A 25,505-nucleotide genomic window follows, 5' to 3' on the forward strand; every position below is an offset into this window, starting at 1 on the left:
TCTGACTGCATGACCTTGAAAGGATCCATTGATCACTTTTACTTCTGTTTTAACTAGATGTAATTTTATTATCTTAATGTCCTCTGAATATTTTGCAGATTCCAAATATTGACAGAAGGATCCCAACATGTATTGCCACATGCATTGCAGGGGATGGTTAGGACCCTGAAAGCACTTCCCTCACTGCTTGCACATTACTCCAGAAAAAAGGCAACATAAAATCCTAATAGTTCACAGAGTGATTGGCAAAGATCTGTTGATCCTTCTAGAATGGCAAACATCTGTTGATCCTTCTAGCACTGCTCCTCATATTTGTATGTTAAATGCCTTCTTTAAATGCCTTGAGTGATACATTTTTGTCAAGAAACACTGTGCATTAGCACTGTCATATGTAAAGTGTCATCCGTGGAAATCTCACTTCTGCTCCTTCTCTTCCCTCCAGCAGCTCCCGGCTTCCTCCCCCTCATCATCCCTCAGTTACAACAATATTAAGGGACTCCAACAGAGAAGTCTTTTGCTTTAAAGAAACAATTTAAATAGTATCAGGAGTTCAAACACCACAAAGTGGCCCTGAAATGAGGCACTGAACCCAGCACATCAGTCTGGTTGCCAGTCCCAGGCTTCCAAAGCCAGTTGCGGTTCAGATTTCACTTAGAGATCTCTAGTTCAGATTTCAGGAGATCTTATACCTGTGTATGCTCGCAGGAGAATAGGCCTTCAGGATGCTGTCCATAGAGACAATAATTGCAGCAAATGCAACATAAATAATTTCCTGCTTACTTTTTTCAGGATGGTTGTGCTGGTTTTGGCTGGGATAGAGTTAATTTTCTTCATCATAGCTAGTATGGGGCTATGTTCTGGATTTGTGCTGGAAACAGTGTTGGTTACACAGGGATGTTTTAGTTATTGCTGAGCAGTGCTTACACAGAGTCAAGGCCTTTTCTGCTTCTCTCACCACCCCACCAGCAAGTAGGCTGGGGGTGCACGAGAGGCTGGGAGGGGACACAGCTGGGACAGCTGACCCCAGCTGACCAAAGGGATATTCCATACCATATGACGTCATGCTCAGCATATAAAGCTGGGGGAAGAAGAAGGAGGTGGGGGGGAGACATTCAGAGTGATGGCGTTTGTCTTCCCAAGTACCAGTTATGCGTGATGGAGCCCTGCTTTCCTGGAGATGGCTGAACACCTGCCTGCCGATGGGAAGTGGTGAATGAATTCCTTTTCTTGCTTTGCTTTTGCGCATGGGTTTTGCTTTACCTATTAAACTGTCCTTATCTCAACCCATGAGTTTTCTCACTTTTACTCTTCTGATTCTCTCCCCCATCCCACCAGCGGGGAGTGAGTGAGCGGCTGTGTGGTGCTTAGTTGCCAGCTGGAGTTAAACCACAACAGTGCTTCATATAGAAATTGCAAGCTAAGATGTATACCACTCCTAAGCTGAATTCTGCAGTCCTAGCTTTGTGATTAAAATATATTGTTTGTTTTCTTCATTAAATAGTTTTGGAGTCACAGCTGGCCAGAGGCTGGTGTTGAGCCAACTCATGCACTCCCAGTTAATAGCAGTTCATTTGACAGCTATGAATATCAGGGCCACTAAATTCAAGTACATTTTCTGCAATGCAATTGGTGAAGAAGGATGTTTAATAGCCTACATCTTGGTGGGGCAGTAACCCACGAACTGACTGTGAGAAGTTAATGTGGTATGTTCCTGGTGGTAAAGAAACCACATGATGCTTCTTTTACCTCAACAATGAAGCTTTCATATCTGCTGTGAAGAGGTCAAAGAAAATGGCAAGAAATCAAATGTGCAGTGGATAATAATCAAAATTAGTAGAGGAGTTGGAAAAATTATAGGTTACTTGCGACTGTTAATTGTAGGTTTTGAGCCTTTTGTTTTAATTCCAGACATCTATGTAAGAAGAACCATTAATTAACCTTATTCAGTACCAACCCATGAACATGTATATTACACACTGTTTGTTGATAATAGGCCAGGCTGTGCTAAGAAAGGAACACGTTCCAGTTGCATGTCACTGAAAAGAAAGAAGAGGTGGATGCTTAAAGCATGGCATTCTTATGAGATGACCCTTTTCTTCTTGCACTGAACTGTTGCCTTCTTCTGTCAAAAGCATGAATACCTTTTTGATATTTGGGCTATAGTCCAATTACTATATTGATCAAAGCACTTTCTCTGGCTTACTTGTAGGATTTGGATAATCGTTATTATGTTTAAAATTGTTTATTTCAACCTTGTAAAACTGTCACTGCTCTAACCAAATAATTTTATATTTTTTAAGCTCCCAGAGGAGAAACACTAAGAACTCTGTACTTAAGCTGGAACCACCTGCCTCCGCATCTGACGGGTGAAGGACCTATGCCAGCCTTAGTCAGGTGCTGTAATTGTATCCAGCTCTTCTAAGGTTTTGTTTCTGCCTCTAAGTAGAGATGATCTTTACAAAGCAGCAGATTTCATTGCAGTGGTAGGAAAACAAGGCATGTATGCATGAAGTCGCCCCTGACTGCACTGAAAGTAGGAGACAAGGTTCCCCGTCATGTGGTCTCCCATTTGTTGAACTGCGCAGAGTCACCTAGTTCTTTTCACTATTTGGTTTTATTTCACATTTCTAAGCAATCAAAAAAATACTAAAGCATGTGCAGACCTAGATTTATGGAAGCCTTACACATGCTTATGAGATCTTAAAGGTTATATTACATTATTATTAAGCTACCTTATACCTACTTATGAAATCTTAAGACTGTATGATTATTATTTTTAAGATTTTATTAGTATTATCTTAAGATTAAATATTATTGGGTAAAGTAGTATCTACTATGAACAAAATCTTTTCATTTAAAAATTAATTTATAGTAAAAAACATCTATTTCACTTCAGTGTAGTCCCATCATGTGCAGAAATTCTTATCTTTCTTGTGGTGTATAGGCAAGAACTGAAAATAGTATAATTTATCTGCTTCTAACAGCACAGCCTACAAAGACATTTTGGTTTCTGATGCCTGTTTTAATGTTTCACTGTCCACTATTTATCACAGGAACTTTGTGATTTCATAGGAAATTGTGTGCCTAAATCTTCTGTGGATGTGACCTTTTTGCTATTGTCTATTTGAATGCAGCTAATCTCTACAGGACTTTTCACAGTTTCCTCTAGGTACCTGCAAAACACAGACCAGTCTTCCCAGTATTCACTAAGAATGAATTGAGAGAGACTCGGCTATATACAATTCAAATAACTAAGTAAATATCACTAAAAAAAAAATCACATGTAAGAGGGTGCAACATGGGGATAAATCAGCAGCTGAAGTATCAGGGTGCATTGTGGCTACTCTAACGAAACTAGGCTCTTTGGAGATGAGTAACTCAAGGATAGTCAATTTACTTTACTTTGGCTTTATAGACTTATTTTGAGCATGATAGACTTTGTCTCCAAATTAGCCCTTTTCTTTATGCAGTATTGATCACTCTTTAAATTATCTGCATAACTATAAATATCCTCCTTAAGTAAAGTATGTGCTACTGCATTCAAAGGCCTGAAGAAACATTTTTGGACATGTGGAAAAGAACAATATTTTTCATATTTCTATTTGAAAAACCAAGCATGCAATATAGAATTTTAAATGTTCCAAGAATATAGGAAAAATAATTAGTAAAACTGTGAGTATATTTAAGAATTCTTCCATGAGTATTTGTTAGATGTTTTGACGTGTATGAACTTTACCCTTTGCTACTGCTTTTATGTTTAGTTTCTAAAAACATTTGGAACTGAATTCAGCTGACAAAAATATTTCCTAACCAACAGTTCAAAATGCTTATACCTGTGCCTGTTAAGCAGGAAGCAACATAAAAAAGATCTTTGGGATAATCATAAATAAGCATCCTTGGTTGTATTTCAAATCTACAAAATAAATGGAGAAAATTCTCACTGTCTGCAGAATAACTATATTCAGGAACAATGAAAGTGGTTTCCAATACCTTCATTTTAGGGTTACATTCATTTTAGTATTAATTCTGAGCTCATTTACTTCAGACTAGTACTTACTTGAATGAATTTTGATGCCTAAAAATTATGTACTTAGAGAATCCCATTCAGAGGTGTATCAAGGAAGGCATCAGCAATACTATAAGGAAGAAAATGGATTCCTGTCTAGACAGCCAGCAACATGCACCCCTTTTGTCTTCTCTATCTGTAAATTAATCCCTGAGCCATTTGAAGTTACCTGTTTCTGCTGCAAATGAACTGGCATATTTGAGTTATTGACTTAGCTCCAAAGCTATGACTGGTTTGTAGTTTGTTGCAAAAGTATGTACCCGTTCAAATGGTGCACCTATTCAGGAAAGAAAAGATGATGAATGAGAACCCTTTTGTGGGACCTGGTGAATGGGATGGCTGCTGAACTCTATCTTGTTATGTGCAGGACTAGAGCAGTGGGCTTCGTGGGAAAGTGAGAGGGAGTAACAGAATCTTGTATTCAGCACACACCAGTGTTGATGTTGCACAGTGCTTTAACCTATATAGAACTAACAGCCTTACATTTGTAAGTTTGCAGTCTTTCACTTGTCACACTACAGTCTGCCTTTCATTTTGTATGCAGCCTGCCACATACACAACCCCAGGCTGCTGTGGCAGTACCTTTTACTTTTCTATCCTAAAGGGCTGTTATCCTCTCAGCCTCAATCACTGGAGGATTGAGGAAATATTATCACATCTGTAAAGTTGGGTTTTGTAGGAAGTGATTGCCATTGAAATGTGAATTTTCCCTTTCCAGCCCTTGCTTCATAGTTTTTAGTTTATAATCTTATGCTAGGGAACAAATAAATCTTAATAAAAACCTCTAGTACATAATAGTCATATAGGCAGCCAATAAGCATTTGCTGATAATGCACATGCAGAAAGCTAAACAGCCAACTGATGTGTACAACATCTGTGCCTGATAAAAGTATGCTCTCATAAGCACTATTACTGTAATGAAATAGTCCCGATGAAACCATATTGTTACTGTGTAAAAAATTATTCAGAGGAACACCTTCTGCAATGGACTGTATGCACAGATGAGGATGATGAGCTGGTGAGATCCTCACCAGTTCTTTTGTTGGCCGGTGACTTGGAGAGTTTTCCCTTCTTACCCTTCCCTTTCCCTTTCCCTTTCCCTTTCCCTTTCCCTTTCCCTTTCCCTTGGCTTGTTACACTACAATGTTTTTTGCTGAATACACTCATGACCTAGTCCAAGAATAACTCCTTGTCCTTGCTTAATAAGCATTTTTGAAGACACCCATTTCATCTTAGTTGACTCTAAAGACTGTATGTTAATACAGTAAACTAAAAAAATTGCTACATAAAAGGAAATGGGAAAATATATTCCTTCAAATAATATTAAGCAACATTACTGTGACAAAATAGAACAATTCAGGCACGTACCAATATTTAATCAAATATCAGGATTCTATATTAGGTTTTTTTCAGATAGTCAATATCAAGTGGGTTGGCACAGCTGGGTTTTCTTATAGCTTTTTTCATAGATTGAACAATTAATTGTCATTTAACAGGACATGTGTAATTTGTAAATATAACTCATTATATTACTGAACAATATAGAGGTTAAATGAAATATATTTAAAAGATTTTATTTACAACCCAGTGCACTAATTACAACACTTTTTTATGATCCTTTTTTTTTTGTTCTGAATTTGATCTATTGTGATTACTTTTTTTGTCCTCTGTCCTACACTGAAAGAAATATTACTCCTTGCTGCCAAGCAGCTGCCATTTTACTGCACAAAAATTATGATCCCTCTTAACATACAGAAAAATCTACCTCACAAGACTTTGTTATATGATTATTCTTCAAAAATAATTTCAAGGTCTTTCTGTACAATGGCAGCCAAATCATGTGTTAATGTAAATCAGGGGAAGATATGGCATTCTGCTTTTTTTAACATATAACTCAGAAAATGCTAATAAAAGGATTATGAACTAGATCACTGACTCCCTGGTTACTTAGAAAAGCTACAGAATTTTATAGAGGTTTGATACACACAATATAAGGAATCAACCCCCTAAGCACTTCTGTATATGGTTAATTTTAAGCAAGAAGTCTGAAAGATTTCTCACAAGTTAGGTTAGCATGATAGTTGCATTAACCTGATAATTAGGAAAATCCAGTCAGAGACAAGGAGCTCTGTGAGCTAAATGCTGTACAAGCACAAGATACAAACTCAGAGGGCTTCCAAGCAAGACAGAGAAGGTGAAGAAAGGTGGGATGATATGGGGAATGGAAAACATGAGATAATACCGGTGTCAGGATACCAGTAGTTAGACTCCAGTAATTTTTTGAAGGATGTCAAAGCAAAAAAGAGTTTTAAGTGTAACATAAAGTAGGATCACAGTATCCCTTTGCTGATTTTTATAGGAAAATTTCATCCCCAAAAGAGGCAGCACTGCTTGAAAAATTTATCCAATTAGAAATGGAGGCTGATTATATGAACCTAATGCTAGTGAGACTTAACCTTCTAGCCCTGAGTGGGAGAGACTAAGTGGACAGAAAGTAGACTGAAAAGATTTTTGAAGGGGAAGTTACATGGTTGTACTGGGTGTAGGTGGCAAGTTGTTGATAGTGCGGGTGCTGAAGAGGTGGCCTCTGGGAAGAGGTTAGGGGCTGCCCTGTGCCGGACAAAACCATCCATGCAACAGACCCCCCACAGGCCACAGCTGAGTTCATCAGCCAAGTCAGTGGCACCTCTGTGAAAACATATTTAAAAAAGGTCAGAAAACACCGTACAGACAGCGGAGGAGGGAAAAAGGAGAAAAAAAAAAAGAGAAACAACAGGTCAGAGAAAGAGGGAGAGGAGGCGCTCCAGGTGCTGGAGCAGAGATTGCCCTGCAGCCCCATGGGAGAGCCCACACTGGAGCAGGTTTATCCTGAAGGACTGCAGCCCATGGCAAGGACACATGCTGGACCAGGGGAAAAGCATGAGAAGGAGAGGAACTGTTATGGTCTATCATAACCCCACCCTTCCCCATCCCCTTTGTGCTGCGTGGGGGGGGAGGGAGGTGGGAGGTAGAGGAGTTGGGAGCGAAGGAGTAAAGGCGAGCCTGGGAAAGAAGGGATGGGGGAAGGTATTGTTTTAATGTTTGTCTCTCTTTCTTACCATCCAAATCTATTTTAATTGACAACAAATAAATTAATTTTCCCCAAGGTGAGTCTTTTTTGCCCATGATGGCAACAGGTAAGCAATCTGCCTGTCTTTATCTCAACCCACAAGCTTTCTCATCATATTTTCTCCCCCTGTCCTGTTGAGGAGGGGGAGTGAGAAAGCAGCTGGGTGGCATTTTGGCCCTTAGACAAAGCTAACTCAGCACAGTTGTTTATGTGATGGAGAAGACGAGTCATTAGAAAGACAGCCAGAGAAGAAATAAGGTCATTCTAACCTAGAAAAATTATCTTATTGCAGTGTTCTGAATGGCTATCACAAGGACAACTGCTTATGTGGACCACAATAGCAGATGTTGCCATAGTCAAAAGTAAAATGATATGAGCTTGGTAAAATTTATAATTATATAGACATTTAGAAAAGGCTCTACCTTAGATATATTAAATGGGGAAAAAATAGATGTGACAAGTTAGAAAGATCAAAGCCAAAGATTACTCTGGTTGTAGATTTGATGATGCTGTCCACAGTGATACAGAAGGTAGCTGAGGGTTTCAGCATAGAAGGCTAAGATCTACTTTTTAGTCTTACTGAGTCTTAACTGATGACTAGATATGCATGATAGATTTCAGGGAAACAATGAGAAATTTTGGACAGAAGCAGTAGCTGTATAAATTTGTCTTGTATAAAAAAACTGAGGTTGAATATATACCTGTGCAGAAGGTTACTCTTGCAAAAATTTGCAGGATCACATTCTAAATGCGTTACTTTACCTTTGAGTTGGAGAAATAAGTTTGAGTTCAAATGGTTAACTCCTTATATTTGTCTCTTATCATCTCAGTATTGATATTATCAAAGTTTGCTTTCAGACTTGTAGCTTCCTGTTATTAAGTCAGATATCTGACTTTTCATTATGGTTTTTCCTGTCACTTCAATTTCTGATTAGACTTTAACAAGAAATGGATTACATCTTTCCAACAGAGTAACTTTATCTTTATTATTGTTATCCGCATTACAAATGAATTCATTAGCATTCTCATCACAAAACCCAAGTTCATTATCTGATAAGACAAAAATTTCTTCAGATACATCTTGAGGTATTTGATTTGCCGTATTTATATTCTCAGTAGGCAACTTTCTCTCACTTGCTAGAGATGAGTGTAAGTAAATCGTGATTCTGCTCATTACTTTGTCCTGATTGAGATTCTTTTCTGTCCTTTGTAACACGGAATCCTTATTTGTTTTTCTTCTCCCTTTGTTTAATTGGTTTGTGACTCCTGAGATACAGTGTACATTCCATTCTTGACTATGAAAAACAGGTTCTAATTTTTTGAACATGTAGTTTATATTCAGCAATATATTAAATTGAAAACCATATCTGGGTAATAATTAAAACAAAAAATTTAATCATTTAAATATATATTTGCTGGGATATGTTTAGTACTGAATTCGTAATGGCCATTTAAATCTGTAGAGACAGCTTATTTGCAGAGGGGGCTGGTTTTTTGCATTTAGTTTTAGCTTTCCCTGTAATAAGATATGTAGTTTTTCGCTGTTAATCTAAAACTTTTGATCTCCTCTCCTATTCAGTTTAGTCCCACTCAATTCGGGTACATGCTGAACCTTGTGCCAGACCTTCATTAATATCCCAATATATGCCCCCAAATAGGAAAACAGACTATACTTAGAATATGGAGACTTTAGCTGATTAAAATTTCTCAATAAACATCTCTCTTTTCTGTATTACTCCATGGTATTTTCTCAGGAGTCTATGCAGTCCTTTCTTCAGAGTTAGTAAAAAATTGCAGATTATTGTAGTCAGTGGTAGAAGTGCCCTAAAGGAACACTTCATTGCCACACAGCCAGGCCACTAAAATATTAGAAAGCATCAAGTTGTTAAAGGAGTGAACTAGACACAATTGCTCTCCACCTTATGTCCCCATTTTACTTATATAGACCCATGTCTTTATTCAGTTATTCCTATGAAAGTGTTCAGTATCACTGTGAGACACCTGAGGTTACATGAAAGAACCACATGGATTCTGACAGAGGAAGAACAGATGCTACAGGAGGCCTGGGATATTTTGCAATGGCAGCTGGAGGCCAGATGGACCTCCAAGAACATCTGGAGTGGTGCCATATTGCTTATTTTTAGGGAATTGAATTGAACCCAGGTTACGATTCAGCTCTGTATTCCGAGACCTGGAAGCCTGAAATGGAAGCTCCAGGGACTCATCTAGAGATACTCCAGCTGCAAATATGTTCAGTTTATGGCACTAGCCTAGAAGTGACACAAATGAAAAACAGTAATGTCTACAATGTGGGCATCAGATCCTCGGCACTGGTTCTCCTGCTCTGCAGATCCACTCTTTCCATTCTGCATGGCTTGCTAATGCAGCTGTAGCCGTAGTGTCTCAGCTGCTGTTACAGTAAACAGAGATCCTGTGAAGAAGGATCACCTAGACCCTGGTTCATCTGTCTTTGATGAAAAAATGTTGTTGGTTGACAGTATCACTCTAACTTTTTTCACTGAATCAACAGGATCTTCACTGACTATAACAAGAGTTTAGATGAGTAGTATGAAACAGATGATATAGGAGCAAATTTAATGTTATAGTATTTATAAAAACATACCAACCATGAGAGTTCTTTTTATAACATCTATGAAACAATATTTTTCACAATTGGATCAAACCTGTTATAATGGTACAAATTTTGCTTAAACCCATCTGTACACCGAGACAGAATACTACAGGTGTTAGTATTTTACTCTTCAAATAGGCACACCCACACTTTTAAATAATGGAAGTACTTGAGGGGCAAAGTATTGTTGAATAGAAGCAACTGAGACCTGCATTAGCAGAGATACTAAAGGGAGGGTGTTAACTGTGCTATAATTTTCTACTCTTGCTATTTGCTAACAACTTTTTCAGCAATTGTCCTCTGCTGTGAAGCAGTAGTAACTTGTAACTTTCTTCCACCAACTCACAGTCGCATTGCAGGTGAATTAAAGTATTGTAGGACAGAAAAAATCTGGCTCCGTGTTATTTAAATATATCATTTGTTGGTTACTCTTGCAGTGTATTGAATGACTTTAACAGTATTCTTATAGCTCTGGTTCTTGTTTTTGTTGTTACTGTTTCTACAATATTTGCAAAGCCTTACCACTTATAATGAATTGTCTGATTACAGTTTGATGCATTTGTCCCTATTTACCTCAATATTTTTATCTTGGAGAGATAGACCCTATGGATACAGTTCTGCAAGTTTGGATTATGAAATACTGCTATAAAACCACTCTAGCTAAGTCTGGCAAATCCTTTATGATTATGACTGATTCATATTTCCCTTTCATACTCACAACGAACCTTATATGTAATATTAGAAGTTTCTTAACTGCTCTGAACACCACAGAATATGTAGCTACATAAAGATCATTTATCCATCATTACATGAAAGTAAAACTGATGACAGATGGTAACACTTACTCTGGAACAATGAAGAACTTCTGTTGACCTTTTAGAAAAAAAAACCCCACATAATAGTTCCTTTTATTTTCAACTGCACTTTGACTTAAGCAATAGAAGCACTTAGCCACAAAAAGTAAAAGCGAAAGAATATAAAAGCTACTAATAGAGTAAATCTGCATTATTATGTGAGGGAATTATTGTCCTTTTTCCTTTCAAATGGGTCCAACTTCTGTGTTGCTGCTAAGAGGTGCTCCATGGTAAGATTTACTCTGATCAAGCTGTGTCTTTGGTAGTCTTGCTGTGTTTCTTCACAGCAGAGCAAATTTAACTCAGGTTGGTGCCACACTAGCACAGTTAAATTGCTTTCGGTAACCTTAGGGTTCAGATAAGGCTCCTTCATGTCTATTTGAAACATGGGAGTCTCCAGGACACTGTGCGCACAGATATACAGTGTTGTGGGGTATTTTGGCCGTTCAAATGCCTTTATTGCCCTTACTCCCTAAGATTTTGAAGCCTGGTGGGCTGAAGAGCTAAGCCAGGTGCTGCCACTGCCTCTACTAGGATGTCTGGATGTCCAGTCCCCGCTGTTGGGCTGCTCCCTTGCCAGCTCTGGGAAAAGCACCCAAGGGCCCTGATCAGGGACATCAGTTATTCACCTGGGAGTGTGGTTAGAGCAACAACTGCTTTAATGTCCTGCTCCACAGTCCATCCTTTGCCTTTCTTTCTTGGTCACAATTTTGATAAACTAACACCCCCTTTCTTTTGTGTACAGTGTCCTGCTTTTTTCATGTTGGTATTTTGTTAGTGATACCACAGGTCAGGGTATATACAAGTACATTGCTCTCCCTTTGTTACCTGTAGCACCCTGACTTTTCTCATGTAATTATCTTGTTGGTGGAGCCATAGGTCAGGGATAGCTACCTGCACGCATACCTTAACAGCCTCTTCCTTAAAAATGGAGTAACAGCTATGAAACTGCTCAACAGGTATTGAGCATTGCGAGGCATTGCTGGTCATGGAGCAGAAGGTGTCTGAACTCAAGAAAGGCTTTCATACTTGCTGATGACAGTCATTCACAAGGCTGTATGTGGGAAGATGACAGCACAGCTGGTCAGTGAACAATCCTGTTTAACAGCGATTTCAACATTAGACTGTTTAGAGTGTGCCATAGGAGGATACCAAGATTTTCCTTTTTTAGTTTGATGAAAAAGATTTACAAGTAGAGTTTGGGTGTTAGTTTTTACTAATATTTTCAATCAAGCCATTTTGAGGTCGCAACAAGCTTTAGCTTATAGTCCAGATGGTAGATTACTGAGATGAATACTGACAAAACTTTCTTCAGTAGTAACTTTTTATTTTTAATTCACTAGAAAATGCTTTACAAAAAGTGTTTTTTAAAAAGGGCCATTACTTTGTCCTTTTTTGAGGTCTTTTTGTGTTAGGCTTTCATCCTTTGGCAATTATCCTACTTTTATCATGGAAAAGACAAGTCTTTAAGAAAGTATGTATTGTTTCTTTTTTAAATCCTTTTTCTGAATGGGAGTTACTCTGGGTTTCTCTGTATGTAACTCTATGACCATCTTAACTCAAGCAATAATATTTCTGGTAAATATTTCTCAATAGGAAACAGAAATTGGTCAATCAGACAAACAAAAAACCCACCCTACTATAAGCTATACACAAAAACTTCTTTCTCCTTTTCCTTTTGTATATATCTTGTAATCTTAAATTGTCAATCTGGACTTAATTTCTAGGGTGTCTTATTTTTCCTGATACCACCTTGTCCTACTTTAATGTGTACGTTGTTTGCAGTTGGCCAGTCAGATTTCCTGTACATATGATGCAATACCAAAGGTTAATGCCACTGCTGTGTTACCTGCTTTTAATTTGGCACCACTTAGATAACATAGAAGGATTTATTTGCATGCTGAGAACTGACACAGGTAATATTCCTTATTGTATGGTATGCAGACAATTATATCTAAGATCTACAAATTGTGGAAAACACCAGTGTTCTTTGGTTACAGTTCACTGTTTTTCTGATATTTCTTTGTATTTTAGATTTTGCTTCTGGAAGGATTTAAAAGCATGACAGTATTCATAATGTTTAGAGCAACTTCATTCAGATACTTGATAAATCCCACCAAGAACCAACTTACACCTGCCAGTAAGTCCTATCATTTGATGCTACATAATTTTGTTGCAACATTTGTCAAATTCTTATTGTTCTTAGTGCATAAAAAGCGGTAGCAAATAAGCCTCCCCCAGAGAGCGCTAAGTGAAACACACGGATACAGTTTTCCTCAACGGTTTAAGAGCTGAAGCCAGAAAAGTAGATTTTTCTTCTGCCGATGCACATGCTGGAAAGGCAAGAGGGATGACAGCATCATAGGAAGAAGAGAATGGTTTCAGAATAGCTCTGTTATGAAGTAGAGCACTTCTTAGGAAAAAAATATCAGCGCATGACTTTTACCCTTTCTTAAAAACACATAAGGAATAATAACAATCAAACAGTGTGAGTGGGAACTAAAGTCAGATAGAGTCTGAAGAGTTTTGTATTGTTTTGATTTAATGAAGCCCTATAATATGATATGGGGGTAGGTTACATTCTGATTTTGGACATGATTTCCATCTATTTTTGCTGACAAAGTAATTTTGTTCAATACCTGTTCTTTGACCTTCCTGGCTTCAGTATGCTGACTAATGCGACATTGCATTCATCTGTAAATCTATGCCTCAAAAATATAAAGTCAATTCTGAAAAAATAGGTTCCTTATATGACACTTACTTTATCTACTGGACTCCCCAAAAATAAGAAATGTATAATGTCACACAGGCAGACCCAAGAATCTTTCCTCCTCACATACAAAGTTTATATTTTTTCCATACTAAAATGAATTTCATTGTAAATGAGACAGACTAGCTTGCTTACCTATGGCTCTCTTCACTAACATGCCCTATTTATTTTATTTCCAGCTAGAGCAAATAAAAAGTGAAGGCAACAGAAAATATTCCTTAATTTCAATATCCCTTGCATATGGGAAAGGACCAATAAAAACAGCCAAAGAAAAAAGAATGGAGTAGATGGGAGAAGAAATATTTTCTCTTGCTCCTGATTCAATGCTCCATCTTAAACCTGCATTGCTGGAAATGGCTCCTGTTGCTGAAAAGTAAAGAGCCCAAGGACAGAGGAAAATTTTATATGGATTTTCCTTGTTTTATTCCCAAAGTCTGTGCCTTTCCTGCTCTGCTAGTTCTGCCAGTGATGCTAATTCTGTGTCAGCTATACCGACAGTGTGGGTAGATTTGTTTGTGCTACTAACTCCCCCTTCATGGACCGTTGTGCCAGTTTCACAAGCATTATGGGACTGAGTATATTCATTGCACTCATTTGTCTGAATGATAAGACTTATTTCCATTATATGACAACACGACACTATCAGTTTTAATGATTTCTATCATTTACAACTGGGCCTTAAGTTCACAAAATGGTTATATAATCATGCTAATAATTGCAAAATTGCTACATAAAGGTTAGTTCTGTAAATTTTCTGAAGTGGAAAAGCACCTAAACAAACTTATTTGTAAGAGTCTTTTCTTTTTTCCAAATGTAACCATTCTTCATACAATTTTTGTCACCAAAATATATTTTGGAACCTTTACAATTACGCGTATATCTCATAAATTGATATATTCAACAGCTAGTCTTAGTAGCAAGTTCAGGAAAGATACAAATGTGAAACTTTCTTTACATTTGAGCGCGTAACAATATTGCATTTTTTGAAACATTTACTCTTCATAGAAAACATTTAAAAAAATCATGCTAGAGTACTATAACATATTTTATAATATCAAATGACATGATACCTAACTTTAAAGTTTTATTTAGGTTTCTGTAGTGTAAAAGGATCTTGTTTTGTACCCATTGCTAATAGAAAATTATTCTTTAAAGATTTAACTGTTGGTTTTTTAAACAAGTGTCAGACAAAATTATTTCTTGTTCTCTTTTAGATCATGGATGTATAGTTCTACAGAGTCATGATATTTACATTTCCTAGCAGTTTCCAATATTGAAATTGATTATTTTTAAAAATAAATGTTCATAAGCTATTGTTGAAGGAAATATTTGGGAAGAATAATTACTATGTAATTCTACCGAGAAAACATGAAGAAATGATTATACGCCATGCATAAGGAAAGTTGGGTAGATACAGAAAAGACAATTGATCCACACCTCCACTAATAATTGTAACACAAATATTTTTGAAGTTAAATCTAGCTAAATTTCCTTTCTAAAAGTGTAATCTTATGTGAGCTTTTTGATATTTAAACATACAATGAATGTGTAATTTTCATCTTATTTAGTTCAGGAACTGTTACAATTTATTGTGAAGACATGATTTTTCCACCAGGTTTTCATCTCTATTTTATTCTCAAAATACTTCAAGTATATGGTAGCGTGGACAAGGAAACTATGCAAGCGCAGTCATGAGACCTTGAAAAGATGCCCTACTCTGCCTTCAGTTTTCCCTTTTAAAACACCAGTAAGTTTGCCACTGGTGACTTCATTGTTACTTCAGCTCTCTGTTTTGGGGTTAATTAAAGAATCCAATCTGCTGGTTTCAGGCCTGGAGATTAGATGAAGAGGCAGGAAATAATGCCATTTTCCTTTTAACAGCAAAAGCAGCATGGATACATATATTTAATGATATAATTCCTTCTTTCTGCAGAAAACAGGCTTGACCTTGTGTACGTACTATAGAATCACAGAACCACAGAATGATTGAGGTTGGAAGGAACCTCCAGAGGTCATCTGGTCCAACCACCCTGCTCAAGCAGGGCCACCTGGAAACGGTTGTCCAGCACCGTGTCTAGCTGGCTTTTGAATATGTCCAAGGATGGAGACTCCAAAACCTCCCTGGGCAACCTGTGCCAGGGCTCGGTCACCATCACAGTAAAAACAAGTGTTTCCTGATGTTGAGATGGCACCTGCTGTGTTTCAGTTTGTGCCCATTGCCTCTGGTCTTGCCACTGGGCACCACTGAAAAGAGCCTGGCTCTGTCCACTTTGCACCCTCCATTCTGGTATTAATATTCATTAATAAGATCACCCCGAGCTTTCTCTTCTCTAGGTTAAACAGTCCCAGCTCTCTCAGCCTTTCCTCATAGGAGAGATGCTCCAGTCCCCTAATCATCTTCATGAGCCATCATTGGACTCTCTCCAGTATGTCCATGTCTCTCTTGTCCTGAGGAGCCCAGAACTTGTCACAGCACTCCAGGTGTGGCCTCACCAGTGCTGAGTAGAGGGGAAGAATCACCTCCCTCCACCTGCTGGCAATACTTTGCCTAATGCAGCCCAGGATACAATTAGCCTTCTTTTTTGCAGGGGCACATTGCTGGCTCATGTTCAACTTGGTGCTCACCAGGACTCCAGGTCCTTTTCTGCAAAGCTGCTTTCCAGCTGGGTGGCCCCCAGCATGTACTAGTGCATGGGGTTGTTCCTCCACAGGTGCAGGGCTTTGCACTTCCCCTTGTTGAACTGCACGAGGAGCCTGTTGTGGTACCGCTGCATGGCAGCATGACCCTCTGGCGTATAAGCCACGCCTCACAGTTTTGTGTTATTGGCAAACTTGCTGAGGCTATACTCTGCCCCATCATCCAGATCATTCATGAAGATGTGGAGCAGGACTAGACCCAGTATTGACCCCTGGGGAATACTGCTAGTTACTGGACTGCAGCTAGACTTCATATTGTCTTCGTATTGTCTCCTCCCTCCTCTCAAGAGATGTTTCCTGTATAAAGGAGACAATTCACATGAAAAAAAAAACCTGTGTTTGTGGTATAAGATACTGTTCTTGCCCCTGCTGTGCCTCAATGAACCTACTATTCCAGTTTTATTCAGAGAAACAGAAAATATGGCACAGACTTTACAAACCAGACCAAAGGCAATTATAAAACTCTTTCTGTTAATTCTACATTTCAATAATGTCCTGTGTTTAAAGTTACCATTTTCTGACACCTTAGCATAAATGTTAATCAGACAAGCTTTTAGTGTTTTTATCTCTGTCCTGGTTTCAGCTGGGACAGAGTTAACTCTCTTAGTAGCTGGTACAGAGCTGTGTTTTGGATTTAGTGTGAGAATAATGTTGATAACACGCTGATGTTTTAGTTGGCGCTAAGTAGTGCTTATCTTAAATTAAGGATTTTTCAGTTTCCCATGCTCTGCCAGCAAGCAGGTGTACAAGAAGCTGGGAGGGAGCATAGCCAGGACAGCTGACCCAAACTAGCCAAAGGGATATTCCATACCATAGAATATCATGCCCAGTATATAAACAGGGGGGAGTTGGCTGGGAGGGGCGGATCGCGGCTCTGGCATCGGTCAGTGGGTGGTGAGCAATTGCGTTGTGCATCACTGGGTTTTTTTTCCCTCTTTTTTTTTTTTTGTTATATTCCTTTTCATTACTATTATTATTATATTTCATTATTATTATTGTTAGTATTATATTTTACTTTAGTTATTAAACTGTTCTTATCTCAACCCAGGAGTTCTACCTTCTTTCCCAATTCTCCTCCCCATCCCACTGGGAGCGGGGGTGGGGGGAGTGAGGGAGCGGCTGTGTGGTGCTTGGCTGCTGACTGGGGTTAAACCATGACAATCACAACAACAGGCTGACCAGCAAACAGCTCTGAGCTTTCATCTCCTTGTTTTACTGATGGTGGCAAGTCCTGTTTCCAAGTTTGTCCGGATGATGTGCTTATTCTTCCATGTGGGATGGATTCAGGTGGGTTTTTAAGTCAGAGATGCCTATTCCTTTTTCCCAGAGAAGCTAGCACACAGGATACAGTTGCCTCTGTTTCTACTAGTTCCTGCTTTCTTACTTTCAGTTCCTTCTGCTGCTGCTTGGCATAATTCACCTCTCCTTGTTGACAGATGCATCTGTGAAACTGCAGACATGAACAAAGTTGATTTTCTCCAAGAAACTTAGCAGGTGCTTTGTTGTTGTTCAGCTCTCCGTTCATACACCTCTGCTTTCATTAAATCCACAGGACAGCTTGAAATCCATCCGTGTCTGGGTCTGTCCCTTGAGGATCAGGGCAGCACTCACACTGACCAGAGCATTCTACACTTGCTCCAGTCTTCCTGCATGTGATCCACCTTCTCATCCAAGGCTACAGTGATCTCCTAATGATAACAGATTTCCTTGTAGGATGTATATCTCAGGTCCCCCTCTTCCTAGCTCTTCTCCAAGAAACAGGGGATCCCACCCCTCAAAAGTCTCAAATCAAACCAAAACATTTATTTATATATTTAATTCAAAATATAGCCTTGTTTTCAGATAGCCTTATATCTATGTCTCTTTAGGGCTTAGAACAAAACTGAGGCTTTTTGAGTTATTTGTCCTTTCTAACTCCCATAAAGCTTTTGTCTTTTGTGCCTGTACAGTATGCAACAAGACCTTCTATCCTTCCTTTCTCAACTGCACTAACAACTTCAGAGTTTATCCATACTGAAGTCCCACCACTCTTCTGAGTGTTATTCAACATGGATTGATAGCAAGCATGCTTGTAAAGGAAAAGGTGTTTCTTGCAACAGAAGATATGTCACAATAAAATACCTGTCTCTCTTGAACACAGACTACTTCAAAGTAAATTGTGATATTCAGTTTTCTTTAAGACTTGCTGAATTATTCATTAATGATGTGTCCAACAAATGTAGATTTTTCTTATTTGTAAGACAGACACGATCTGTTTTGCAGCTGACTGAGTATATAAAAATGAATTAAGATTTAGAACAATTCATGAACATGTTTCTTGCAATGTATTATTCATGTCACGTCATCAATAACTTATTTGATACTGTGTTCCCTATAAGAAAATACTGAATAGAGGCCATTAATAAACTCATTTAAATCTTAACTTTGATCTCCCATGGCATAACAGAGTGTGCAAAATTTCTCGTTCTGTTCTTCAGGCTTACAGGATAGACAGACAGAAAAAACAAAGATGAGAACATGAATTAATTGATAGGTTACAACTTTAACTAAACAGTGGAAACGAACAGAGTTCTTTCTTTTAACTAATTTTGTCTTACATAACTTAGGTCAGTACAAAGATGTAGTTTTAGGTGCGTAATGAAAATCTTCTAAGTCATCTGATACTGGAGGCTTCTGCCCTCTCTATGAGTGAAGGTATTCTCAACTTCATCCTAGAGGTTATTTATGGTAAGAAATGACCCTTTACCTCCATCCACTCTGGACACAAATTGTTATAAAGTCTCCTGCCTCCTCTGTCCATTCAGCAGTCTGCTGCCCTTAGGTGTCTTAACACTTTCTGACTCTGAGACTATAGCTTCTCCAGCACTGTGTCCTTCCTTTTGCTCTTGTTATGCTCTGGGACATAAACCCTATTGTGCTTCTGTGGACTAACGAGGACTCCCTTAAAATCTGTGCTATGTCATGTCTTTCTATCCATACACCTGCTTCCAGTGCTAAGTTTGCTAAAACACCCTTTTCCACACCACTAATCTATTCCTTTTTTTTTTTCTTAAATGTTAGTATAAGAATATAATAAATAGGCTTGTCTTAAATGCCCAATATCAAATATCTGTGGAAGAAATATTCAGATCTAGTCCAAACAGTTGACTTCTTTTCACATTTTCTTCTGGAAATTACTTCTCTCTTCTTGCTCTCTCCTTACGTCTCCCCCTTCCTGCAGCTAGCTTCACTGACCTTGATTAGTCCAAAAGTTTAATTCCTCTTTGGCATAAAAATCCAATGCTTCTCCAACAATTTGATCTAAATAAATATATAAATAAAGTACTTTTTTTCCTAGTCTGATAAGAGTCATTAGGCAAATAAACACTGTGCTGTGCTACGAGCACAGCTTGTAGCACGGAAGTAAGAATAGTTAAAAAATATTCCTCAGTTGGCAATGGAGAAATTAAACTGAAGAAGTGGCTGATGGTATCATACCCTAGGCCAATGAGAACCAAAGTAGATTTTAATCGCTCCTGAGGCATATTTTCATGGACTGTTGAGGCTCAATAACAGACACAGTTCTCAAAGATATCTTTTATGATCTGTTCCCTTTACAAGAGCTGTCTTGACTAGTCTGGCCAAGGGGAAAGGAGTTTGTTGAACATGAACTATAGTACAGAAAATAAATGTTCAACAAAATGTGTGATCTTGTTGCCATTGTTATAACCACATATTTCAGCAGACTGACTCTCCTGGAATTATGAACCAGAATCACAGCCAGCTACATTATAACAGGTACATTAACTTCACTGGGTCTAAACTGACTTTTACCAGTAAGAATTTGTTTCTAAGTGTTCAAAAAATTACTAATTACTGTACTGAAAGCAAGCTGTTGAAAATGTGAAATTCACAAGATGAATACAAAGACAACACAATCTAAAGAAACTTTGAATAGTGAAATAGATGTCAACAGAAGAAAACAGGCAACTGAGGCAGCTTCAATAAAGATCTGCCTGATTATTATTTAAGAATTAGTGAAGGCATGTCTTTTAACAGTTTCTTACAAAAAACGGAAAATCACTTCTCACTTTATTTGTCATCAGATTTTTCCAAGAGGTAGATTTAAACAGGTTCACAAATTATTGTAAGTAAGAGAGCTAATACATTTATTCTCTAAAGACTGCTTATATAATAAATATTTCTCATGACTGGGGAAAACAGTTGCCTTTAGTGACTACATATAATTATTTCCTGCTTGAGTTGCTGATTAACATAAACCTTCCTTCAAATAGCTAGAAATTAGGCTATAAAGCAATTAGTAATCGGGTCTATTAAAACATTGTTGTCCCACTCGGTGAAAAGATAGTAATGGTTATTCCATTTCTTGCAATTATTCTGGAGATGTGACTTTTTGCAGAAAGATAAATGTTTTGATGAGCAACAACAAAAGAACCGTTCTGGCATCAAGCAGAATTGCGTAAATGTGGCTGAGATGTTCTCAATGGAAAAAATGAAAATAGAAAACCTCATATCATTCTGCAATTCCTACTGGATTCTGTTGAAGCTCTGTGTCTGAAGATGAAGACTACTACACAATTGTCCCCTGAGGCACCAAAAAAAAGTTTTAACAGTGAAAAATTCAACATTAAGTTTATCAGTTTCTCACAATACTGGAAAAAACATAAACATTTAAATTATATTCATGATAAAAGACAAGTGAATTAAGTAAATATCTACTTAACTGTTAGAGAAATGCCCAGTCACATAAATACAGGCAAAAGATGAATTATTAAATTTTGTCAAGACATTAACAGTTAAGTGAAGGAACAATGAAATGGATGTTAAAATAATTCTGGTTTCAATAGCACAAGTATAGATCCTATTAGAGTGTTAAAATGATTGCTTCTATTACTACTTTTTTTAAAAAACCCTTTTTAATATTAACTGGGTGCATTTCCATATCCATCAGCATACTTCATCTTGACAAATGATACAAATGCAAATATTTTGATACACACAGAAATTGTGCGTTTGTTTCTTGTACCTGCACAGATCTGTAAACATAAAAGAGCTGACACTTGCACTTCACACTTTTGATTGCCTGTGTTCTGAAATCAGACAATATGCCTTATAAAATTGCAGAACAGTGTTGATTTAGTGAGGAGAGTTTATTGAGCTAAGATCACAAGGAGGCTGTTACATCTTTAAACCATACAGCTAAAACAACATTACTACTTCATAGTAGTTATTACTTCACTTCTTGGCATCAGTAAAGTTTGAAATACTCATTAGGAGCTGTTCATTGAGTCAAGCTTGTCTTTTATTTATGAAGTGTTTGCAAACCGATAACTTTGTTACAAGTGAGGTTTATCCTCATCAATCTTCCATTAATGGCAATTGTAGACATATTGTGTATTATCCTATAGGTTGTTAACAATCTCAGGAAAGTGAACACTTCTTTTACTAGTCAATACTTGAAATCTGCTAATGGAACTCTGTGACAGATTACTCACCACAGGCATGGTTTCTGTACTCCGATTAGATAGAAAATTAGGATCAGTGCCTGATGGTTAATATTTCAAGAACAGGATGCAGGAACTGTTACTATTTAAGATTTACAGAGAAAACTAAGCTTTTATGAACTGCATCGTTCAGCAGTATTTCTGGCCTTCATTTGCACAAGTAGTATTATAGCTACTTATGTGACATATGATGTGGTCAAAAGGTTTTTTTCAAGCCTATGAAAAAGCAAGACAGATGGTCCACTGACATCTGCACTATCATGATGTCATGGTTTCGGCTGGGACAGAGTTAACTCTCTTCTTGGTGGCTGGTGCGGTGCTGTGTTTTGGATTTGGTGTGAGAATGATGTTGGTGGCACTCTGATGTTTTAGTTGTTGCTGAGTAGCGCTTATCTTAGGCCAGGGACTTTTCGGTTTCCCGTGCTCTGCCAGCAAGCAGGTGTGCAAGAGGCTGGGAAGGAGCATGGCCGGGGCAGCTGGCCTGAGCTGGCCAGGGGAGTATTCCATACCATGGAGCATCATGCCCGGTGTGTGGACAGGGAGGGGGGGTTGGCCAGGAGGGGCGGATCGTGGCTCTGGCATCGGTCAGCGGGTGGTGAGCAATTGCATTGTGCATCACTGTTTTTTTTCCTTCCCCCCTCCCCTCCTTTTTTTGTTATATTCCTTTTCATTACTATTATTATTATTGTATTTCATTATTACTATTGTTAGTATTATATTTTACTTTAGTTATTAAACCGTTCTTATCTCAACCCACGAGTTTTACTTTTTTTTCCTTTCCTCCTCCTCACCCCACTGGGAGGGGGGAGGGGGAAATGGCTGCGTGGTGCTGAGTTGCTGACTGGGGTTAAACCACGACACATGATAAAGTGACTTGTTTTTTCTGGGCAGTAGAGACTCTGCAAATGGAAGACAAGGACATCTTAAAAAAAACTGAGTAGCTCTGGGCTCATTTACGCTTTTATTGTTCAGCCTGAAAGCACACAATGAATTTTAAATCACATCGGTAGTGAACCCAGGTTCAACCTTCATTAACATTGTCTACATTCAAATGAGGGTACTGGAAGATATTCTGAGATGAACCCCTCATCCTTGTCTCAACTTCACAAAACACCAGTTCCTTTCACTGTTCTCCATGTTTTGATTTCCACGAAAAGGGACATGGTTAATGGAAAAAAAAATCCATCCTATTGAGGGATTCAATTCTTTTACCAAATTCTTCAGTTAAAGACCCAGAGGATTAAAAAAGTTTAAAAAGACCAAAAAAGCCCTAGCTTGAAATCTAAGCTATATGAACTAGACATCTTGTAAAAGTTATCTTTGTTGGAAAAACAGATATCCTTCTTAAATTAACAAATCTAGTTTCTGTTCTCTTAGCTGTGTTTATAAAGATTTTATTACCAAAAAAAAAAAAAAAGCAAGCTTTGTAAAGCTTTTGTAATAGCCCAAAAGAAGGAACAAACTTAGCTGAAATGATTAATTGTTTACAATTTTCTCAGTTGGTGAAGGTAATCTAGGCTGCTTTAGGTCAATTTACAACAGCCCTAAATTGCCTATTCTAACTCACCTTTTTACATTACAAGAAAAGCTATGATGATGCTGCTGGTGAGATCAACAATCTGTTTAGCCTTATGTTCTGCCTCAACAGTGGCATGCCACTTCGGGAAAATACTCAGGTCTTGCCAGCTTTTTTGGTTCACCCCTCTTCCACAATTATTGCATTAGAGATGTTAGAGGGTAAATACCAGCCTATTCTTTTTATTTATTACTTATGGAGCTGTGGACCATGATTTTACCTTTTTCAATCTGCTGCTACTGTGTCTGCTTCCATAACTGTCTTGTAGCAGCAAGTTCCAGAAATTCACTGCCTGATCTGTAAAGAAATCCTTTTACCTGCTTTAATAATAACTCTTAGAGGTTTTAATGAGTGTCTGCCATCTCTAATTTGGTGCAAAATTTTTCTGTTTTCATCTTAATCAACATTTTCTTGATTTTTAAAGCCTCAATTGTATTAATTCCAATAATTTGGGGACCTCTATGTAATAAAGCCTCTTTACTCCCTTAATAATCTTCATGACCCTCCTCTGTAACTTTTCTGCTACATCCTTCTTATCATTCAGACCAGAACTGCACATAGAACTCATGACACGGGTGCACAAAGCTTTTATAGTGCAATGAAATGACACCCTGTCTTAATCTCAGATCTTCATGATGGGTCTTTCATCTATGTGTAAAATGTTCATTGCTGTTCCCAGAAGCTTCATGTGGATAGTGTAAACATGCTCTCTGACCTTCAAGAGAAAGTGATGTCATACAACACAGAAAGAAACAATGCTTGTCACTGGAAAACTATACAGGTATGGGGGCATGGAATAAACACTTCCAAATGTGTCTATAAAAACAGTGTAATGGGTTTATGGATTAATGAACATACAGGAACTTTAATTTAAAGAGAACAAAAATAACAGTAACACCATCTCAAGGCAACAATGAACTGTTAAAAGATTTATTCATTAGAAATGTGAAGGTGCCTCATTATTAAAAATATTGATCTTTCATGGCAAACTAATAGGGTTGGACAGTTTAGAAGAAGTGTTCCTTACATAAATGGAAATTATACTGAGAATAGCTTGTCATTTATTAGTATATTTACACTATTTTCAGCAGTGTCATAGAAAAGAGCATGAATTCTGTCAAATAGTTTAACCGCAGTCGTTATTTTACAGGAAATAGTACCAAAAAGGGCCACATCTTGAACCCAGATAGTTTCTGTTCCTTCAATTGTTTTGCAATAGTCCTTTCAAAGCCCAGAATAGAGGGACCAAGACGGTGTTACACAGGATGGTGAAGAACCTAATGCTAGTGTCATGCTACAGCTTGTATAGATGGCAAGGGCAGCCTGGTGTTGCTGGTAGCCAAACACATTATGAAGATATATGGATCTATTGCAGTTTACTCTGATGGCTGTGCAGATCTTCCCTTCAGTTTCTAGGAGGAGTACAACTTTGCTAAATAAGTGGGATTTAATATTTCCCTTTCAAACTTGTGCTTCAACAATAATCTGTCTTAGAAAGCACTTGGATAGGCTAAACTTGGACTAGGTGTTACAGAAGAATATGAGATATGGATTTCAATGAATGTTAAACTTAAGTAGTAGTTCACATCAAGACTATGGTAGCCTGTGTCCTTAAATTACAAATGACTGGGATAGCAGTAGTTACCTCTTGTATAGTATATTGGTAAAGCTCAACATACTTCATAAAACACTTCAGCTTTATTCCACCAATGATATTTCTCACTAGCTAGTTTTGTCAACTGTATATACTTCTTGTGACAAGAGTAGGACCACTGTTCAGTAAAAATAATTTCAGTGTGTAGAACTGTCCTGGTTTTGGTGCTTAGCTGCTGGCTGGGGTGAAACCACGACAAGAACTTACAAACAGAGGATTCAGACTTATACCATGTTTAAGGAAGTGGATACAGAAAATGGTTAGATAGTGGATTATTAGTATTACTTTGAATTCTTAAATATCTTTTTTACAACTTTAGCAGTTCTCCAGCTGAACACAAGCAGCATGCAAAGGACAGCTATTTAAAATCTTGAAGGCTAGTTCAGAGCAGACTAATAATTGATGAAATATTGTCCTGGTTTCGGCTGGGACAGAGTTAACTCTCTTCTTAGTAGCTGGTGTAGTGCTGTGTTTTGGATTTAGTGTGAGAATACTGTTGACAACACACTGATGTTTTACTTGTTGCTAAGTAGTGCTTTTATCTTAAATTAAGGATTTTTCAGTTTCCCATGCTCTGCCAGCAAGCAGGTGCACAAGAAGCTGGGAGGGAGCACAGCTGGGGCAGCTGACCCAAACTAGCCAA

This window comes from Gymnogyps californianus, chromosome 1, assembly GCF_018139145.2.
Source record: "Gymnogyps californianus isolate 813 chromosome 1, ASM1813914v2, whole genome shotgun sequence".
Taxonomy (NCBI): domain Eukaryota; kingdom Metazoa; phylum Chordata; class Aves; order Accipitriformes; family Cathartidae; genus Gymnogyps; species Gymnogyps californianus.